This window comes from Lampetra fluviatilis, chromosome 2 (genome assembly GCF_964198595.1).
Source record: "Lampetra fluviatilis chromosome 2, kcLamFluv1.1, whole genome shotgun sequence".
Taxonomy (NCBI): Eukaryota; Metazoa; Chordata; class Hyperoartia; order Petromyzontiformes; family Petromyzontidae; genus Lampetra; species Lampetra fluviatilis.
This window is the reverse complement of record NC_136276.1, coordinates 36,762,831-36,769,277: the sequence shown is the minus strand read 5'-3', so window position 1 is coordinate 36,769,277 and position 6,447 is coordinate 36,762,831. Positions and strand designations below refer to the sequence as shown.

Sequence of the window (6,447 nt, the reverse complement as noted above, 5' to 3'; positions counted from 1 at the left end):
GGGTCCCGTCCAGGACCAAGTCGCTCGGGGCGGGTCACGGTCGTCATGTTGTGGGGTCACGGGGCCACGCTACGGGGTCACGGGGCCACGCTGTGCCCGACCCGCACCCCGACGGCATGCCGTCAAACCGACTCGGTTCCGGTCCGCATGGCGGTATCTGGCTACCCGTGGGTACCGACGGGCACCCACGGGTAGCCAATCCAATGCAGGACTGCTTGTCCAGTCACTCCTTGGTAAGGATAGATGTCTTTTTTGGGCCCAAAGCAGATGTTGAACTTGTCAATACTAAGCAAGAAAGTAAATCATGAGTGGTACATTTTTCTATGTGGCCAATACAAGTACATTATGCCTGGGGTCAAAATACTATATTATTTTAACCCGCTAGTTCAGACCTTGTGGCCCAAATTCTATGGGGTAAATTCTCACCCGAGTCTGCGGGTGTCGGTGACCCGGAAAATAGTTCTGCACCTGGCACGCCTCACCCAGTGTGGCTGTGGCTGTGGCTGTCGGTCCCATGCCACCTGCCTGATTTATCAACCTGGAAAATATTGGGTGAGAATGCTCCAATTGCATCTATTTGCCTAAAATTGATGCTGCTGGAGCTTTGCTTTCTTAGGTGGCTCCAATGTCTGCGAAAGTCGTGGAATAAAGTTAGAGTGGTGAAGCGGTGAGCGGCGCAGTCCCGACGAGTTGCGTGTTGTCTACGTGGCGAGCTGCGGGTTGTGTTTAGGACATCCGGCTGTTGCTGCCAGGGTGAATGTGGAAGGTGCTGCGTTAGGCAGGGTGCAGCCCTGCAATTGCTTGTTCACAGCACTGTTGGCGGACGTAACGTTCATTTTGTTAACCCAGGTGAGAAGAGGAAGGGCCTCCGCTTGAGGGAGCTGTCGAAAGGCCCCTCTACTGGGCACTGCATTCATGGAGATCAAAGCGCTCTTGGGAAGAGAGCGGCCGCAAAGGGTCTTCTCTGCTGGCAAGCCAACCGATGCAGCTCGGATGCTCGCATCCCTCGCTCGTGGAGGGTGCGAGATGGCTCGGGGCGTTTATAATGGCTGTGTCGGAGCATTGGGGCGACACCGCTGACACCCTGCGTTCGAATCGGGGTTCAGCCGCCCATAATTAAACTGGGTTCTCGAGAGTCGTGGGATGATGGTGTTAAAATAATAATCGTGGTTCTAAATTGATGTGGAATACTCCAGCTGTGAGGGTTCCATCAGCTTGTGAGCGATGAGACACCAAAGAGCTTAGGGATGAGAGATAATGGCAGGGACCTCACAAATTGCTGTGGCATCACCTTCTGACAGGGCGACGTTACGTTGCTCTGCAAGAGCTCCGAATGGACATTTATTCATCTCCATGACACCGGTAGCACAGTTAAGATATTATTTCTTCAACATCTAAATGCCTCTTATCAGCGCTCAACCCTTCGAGTCCCATAATCACCCACTCCTAAAAGCCAGTGTCACGAGGGGGGCGCCGTGCTAATCTGTTGTCAGTCCTCGGCCAGGGGAGGAAGTTCCACATTCCTGTGATGGGGGGCAGTCAATCTACAAGACACCTCCAGCCCACCTCTCAGATTCTTGTTCCTGGACATAGGTTTTGGTGTAACTTATTACTGATGGCAACAAACTCGCAAATTTGTCCATTTTTCAAGTTGTATTTTTTTCACACTACGGTGGCTTTAGTTGCTCACGTTGTTTATCTCGTGTCATGTCATTGCTGTCAATAAAACGGTTCCTTCGCTGTACGCGTCGTGCGATGAGTTTACGCAAGCGGCTCGAGACATGCGGCAAGGGTCGCAGGAGCTGGGCCCTGGCGTTCACACGAGGGGTGTGAAGTGGAAGGAACCGCACATTGACAAAGCGGTGGAAGAGATTTATTTCTCAATGTTTTGGGTAAAAGTTCACCTGGAAGTGGTTTATTTACTTGAAACGTTCTGTGAGCCGTTCACGGCCCTCCTATCGGCTCGCCATGTAAAACCGGCTGAATGCACTGCAGTGCCATTGGGTGATGCGTCTACGCCCAGTCTCTATACCTGGGGCCAAACCCCACACGGAGCAATATCAACACTGAAGGTATGACCGTCGGTAAAGGCATTTGGGACGTGCACAGACGGAGAGACATGAACACAGATGCAGACATGTGGAGGGAGGGAGAGACATGTACGAGTCCTCCCTACCCCGACACGCCGATTCAATCCCTGCACCGAATTGCCGAGGAGTGACCCCGAGGTGCGAAGAGAGGGCATTGGTGGCTGGAGATGAGAGGAGGATGAAGGGAGTTGGAGGTAATGGGAGAGGGGGCCGTTGGCAGCAGTGAAGCAACTGCGCTATGGATGCAAAGGAGAGAGCTGTGGATGAAGGAAGGCGCTGTGTGTGGATTGGGAAGCATTACCTATGGCCGTGGGGTGTTAAGGACAGTTATCTGCTACACCTAGATACAAAGATGCATACAATTGCAGACACTGACACGAGAAAGCCAGACACGGAGATGAGTGACAAAATGGAGACAGACACATGGAGAAGGTTGCATCGAGGATAAAACGGGAAAATTAAATACAAAGACGGGCGTGGAGAGACCGACAGCATTAGATTGAAATGGAAAAAACAGGCGGACTGATAATTTCACGCACAAACCGACAGAGAAACTGATACAAAACAAATTGGGGGTGTGGGGTGGGGCTAAACAAGTGGGGGCTTTGTGCGGGAGTTGCGCAGCATTGCGGCATGCCTGGTCACACTCGAGCTGCGAGGGGGAGCGGTGGTGGTGATGCCTCGAAGAAAATTCGTCCAATTCTCCACCCCGAGCCCTCGCCTGCTGCAGCAACACCGCCACGTGACCTTGAGTCTACTGAAGACGGCGGCGAGTCAACCGAGGCCACCAGCCCCGTGCCGTAGGGTTGGGGAGCCCCCACCCCCAAAGCCCCCACCCTGCTGAAGGTTCAAGCCCTCCTTTTACATTCTGAGAGGCAACTAATTTAATATACAGAGAAAGATAGACGCACGCAGATCGCATCGTTACTGAATCTGTCTCGCGTTTAACGTTATTTCAAGTTTCCCTTTGCCCCATTACGAAAGGTCACGCTGCAGGGTTGCCCAGGGTCGTGGCTGCTGTGACCAGTCGGCGCGCCTGCACCGCCTCGCGTGACCCCACGTGGCGGGCGACTGCGACTCGGGGAGAAGTCGCTCGGACTCCACCCCACGAGTCGAGTCGCACTCCGTCACTCGACCCGGGGCGACAGATTTGTCCGGGCGACGCTGCCAAGCGACAAGAGGAGCGGAATAAATCAATGCCAGGCCAATTGCCCGCGCCGTCCATCACCTCCTGACGCTGCTGCTGCTGCTGACGACGACATCGCGTTTGCTGTGGGTCGAGACAGAAGCGATGCCGAGTGTGGGACAGCATTCTCATGCTCGTGTCGTGTGTGTGTGTACACACACATCCGTTGCTGGATGTGTGTGTACACACAGATCCGCTGCTGGATGAAGGCCGCCCCACGCCGTCACCATCTCTCACGGTCAAATGCTGCTGCGATCCATCTCGCTCTTGCGCATGAACGGATCTCATCGCTCCATCTCCACGGCGGGTGTCCCCTTAATCGCTTTCCTGCTTGGGCTACCATGCAGTTGTTATTCCTGCACACCGATCATCATCCCTCGACGTGTGCTGCCCACCCCCATCACCAGTATGTACCACGTGGCTAATGCGGTGGCCCAATGGTTAGCACACTGCATGATGAACCAAGCCACTTGAGTTACATTTGTAGAACTTCGCTAGAATTGATATTATTCAGTTGCAGTCAGATTAGTTGTTGTCCTTGTTGTGATCCTGGTGACCTGGGTTTGATTCCGGGTGAAGGATGACAATTCCATGTATTCCATCAAATAACAGCAATCGTGCTGTGACGGTTCCACCTGAAGACGGAAGCTTGTGTTGCCTCCGAAACGTCGTGATTTTTATTTTACTTTTATTAATTTTATTTTTTACCTACGTGACTTTACCGAAAAAACCTAAGAGTATGAATCCTTGCAGTCACGAAAGCTTCAAATCTATTCCATGAAACTATTTTGGGCCTCGCCGACTTGGACTCAGCCTTGAGTGAGTTGCACGGTGCCGTGTGTGAACATGAGCAGCGACTCCACAGATGCCCATTTGTGCGGCTGGCCACAGCAGCCGCTCGTGCCCTTTCCTGGCCTTCACGAGGCGCTCGCCAACAGCGCCTGCCCCAGAAAGCGCTGTAGGCTACACGAGATCGTTGTGGGAGTAGCACGTGTGTTCATCTGTCTGTGTGTTGTCTTTGGACTTGGGTGTCAAGTCGTCGTCAGAAAAAAAAACCCCGCTTCTTGTTCGACAGGAGGATGGCATTGCTATCAGCGAGCACCTGTTAAGGGCAGCAGCGCAAATTCCGGGTCACATTTTGGCAATCTGACCACGCAGAGCCAGGAAGCCGCCTCATTTTAAGTCATCCCTTGAGTCAACCCAAGGGATGACCAGATCAGATTACCATGCAACTCGCAGACACACACACGTTGACACATGCGCGCACACACATACGTCGAGATCATGTACATCAATTCACATACACGCGTTAATAATTGAGAGGCATTCGCATCGCACATTATTGGCCGTCAAATGCTTAAATGTCAACACAGAGCCGCGGGGGCTCGGCGGTGGAAGCAAATCATCTGTGCAGCAGACCAACTCGTTAATTACTCCACAAGGACGGGGCCTCGCAAAGAGCAAACAGCTCTCATCACGCAGGTAGCGCAACTGGGCCGGGCGTGCGGGGTCGTCTGAAGCTGCGCGAGGGACGCGATGTGTCCCTGTTGATGTTCACGCAGACAGCAAGGAGGGACCCAGTCGCTGAAGGGACCCCGTGTGGTTGACCGCGCACATTGACCGAGCACACGATGGATGTTCGTCGAGGGATGGCTATTGGCACGCGGCGTTGCGGTCAGTACGAAGACGTTCAAGCGAGATCCAGGCGGTCACGATCGACTTACACGCAGGGGAGCCGAGGGTTACACTTCCAGTTCGCTTGTCGGAGTTGGTCCCCCACCAATCATCCTTGCGGGGTAAATCACACCACGAGGGAAGCCACCAGGGGTCGGGACTTTGGAAAAGCTGGATCCCGTCATTGGAATGTAGAATTACCTCCATTGATGAATAATTAAAACGAGTACGGCCCGAGTTTGAGCAGGGATACTCTCAGGGCAAAGTTCCAGCTCTTACAGTTCAACGACCGTCCCTTCCTTGCGTTGCCCTTGATTTACTTCGCCAGGAGAGCCTCGGCGAGTCTCTATATTATTTGCTGTACTGCGATCTTCCCACTACTTGAAATCCAGCTGCATTGTAAGTTTCACGTCTCTACGTGATCCACCGACCTTTGCCTCCAAAGCGCTGGATGGAGGAGGGGAGGAGAGAGGTTTTGCCACATGAGCCAAGTGGAATTACGGTTCCAGGAATAATGGATTGTGTTCAATGATCTGCGTTGGTTGCCGTGATTAGATTTTACATCACCTCCCTTGCGAGAGAGATAATTAATCTCTGAGGGCCCTCGTCTCATTAATGGGAGGCTCTGATAGGCATGCTGTACACACCGACGCGTGGCAACGTCTCCTTTTGCTATTTGCATTTTCCCCGCAAAGCAAATCTGCCATGATCCCACTGCGACGTAATTAAGAGTGAGGGATCGTGTTCCGACTTCTGAACGTCTTGAAGAAGTATCGGCTCACACTGAGGGTGGCTGTTGTTGGGGTTGTCCACAGGCGTCAAACAACCACCACAAGACCACAAACAAACGGCGGAAATCCCTCCTGTTTTGTTTTAATTGCTTTCTGCTCTCAATTGCATCCCAGCTGTGCCACTGACGTGATGACGACGGCGAAATAAACGCTCTCGCAGAAAGCAGCGCACCACCCTGTGTCAGAGAACGGCCTCTGGAAGATGATAGCACATAACTACTTTTGAATTCCTTCCAATGGCCTCTTATCCGCATGCCCTGCTGGAGGTGTTTGTCGCATGGCAGTCACACCAATACTCACACATTTCAGAGCCTGGATTCAGCTGAAGTGCAACATGAAATTCAATGCAGCCATTGGAGATCAACTCACTATCTCGGAGCAGCCGGCTTGATCACAGGAGGCTCAGACTCCGATGCTAATCCAAAACCAACGCACGCATGCAAGGGAAGACAAACGACACGAGGATTACCGCACGCATAGCCCGGCCGCAGCCGACTCACTGTGTTTGTACGAACCTAATTACTCCCCCACTTCAAAGCCGAGCCTACCGATCCACCGCACTGCGGAGGCAAGAGTTGGTGGATCACGGAGAGAATGTGGCAGCTCCCACCACGTGATGTACCGCGGCTCATCGTGGCGGCCGTGGCACGCGGAACACGCGTACCACGCGCGCTACTCGCAGACGCCACGCGTCGCGGGACAGACT

At 53.2% G+C, this 6,447-nt stretch overlaps 1 protein-coding gene across 1 annotated transcript in view; it reads right to left on the bottom strand.

Moving 5' to 3' along the window:
- Positions 1-3,905: 3,905 nt before the first annotated feature.
- The window catches only part of SMC6 (structural maintenance of chromosomes 6), a 373,519-nt gene continuing 370,977 nt past the window's right edge, over positions 3,906-6,447 (bottom strand). The window contains exon 28 of the transcript XR_013639950.1: positions 3,906-3,934. The gene's annotated coding sequence lies outside the window, so the exon portion shown is untranslated. The remainder of the gene's footprint in view (positions 3,935-6,447) is intronic.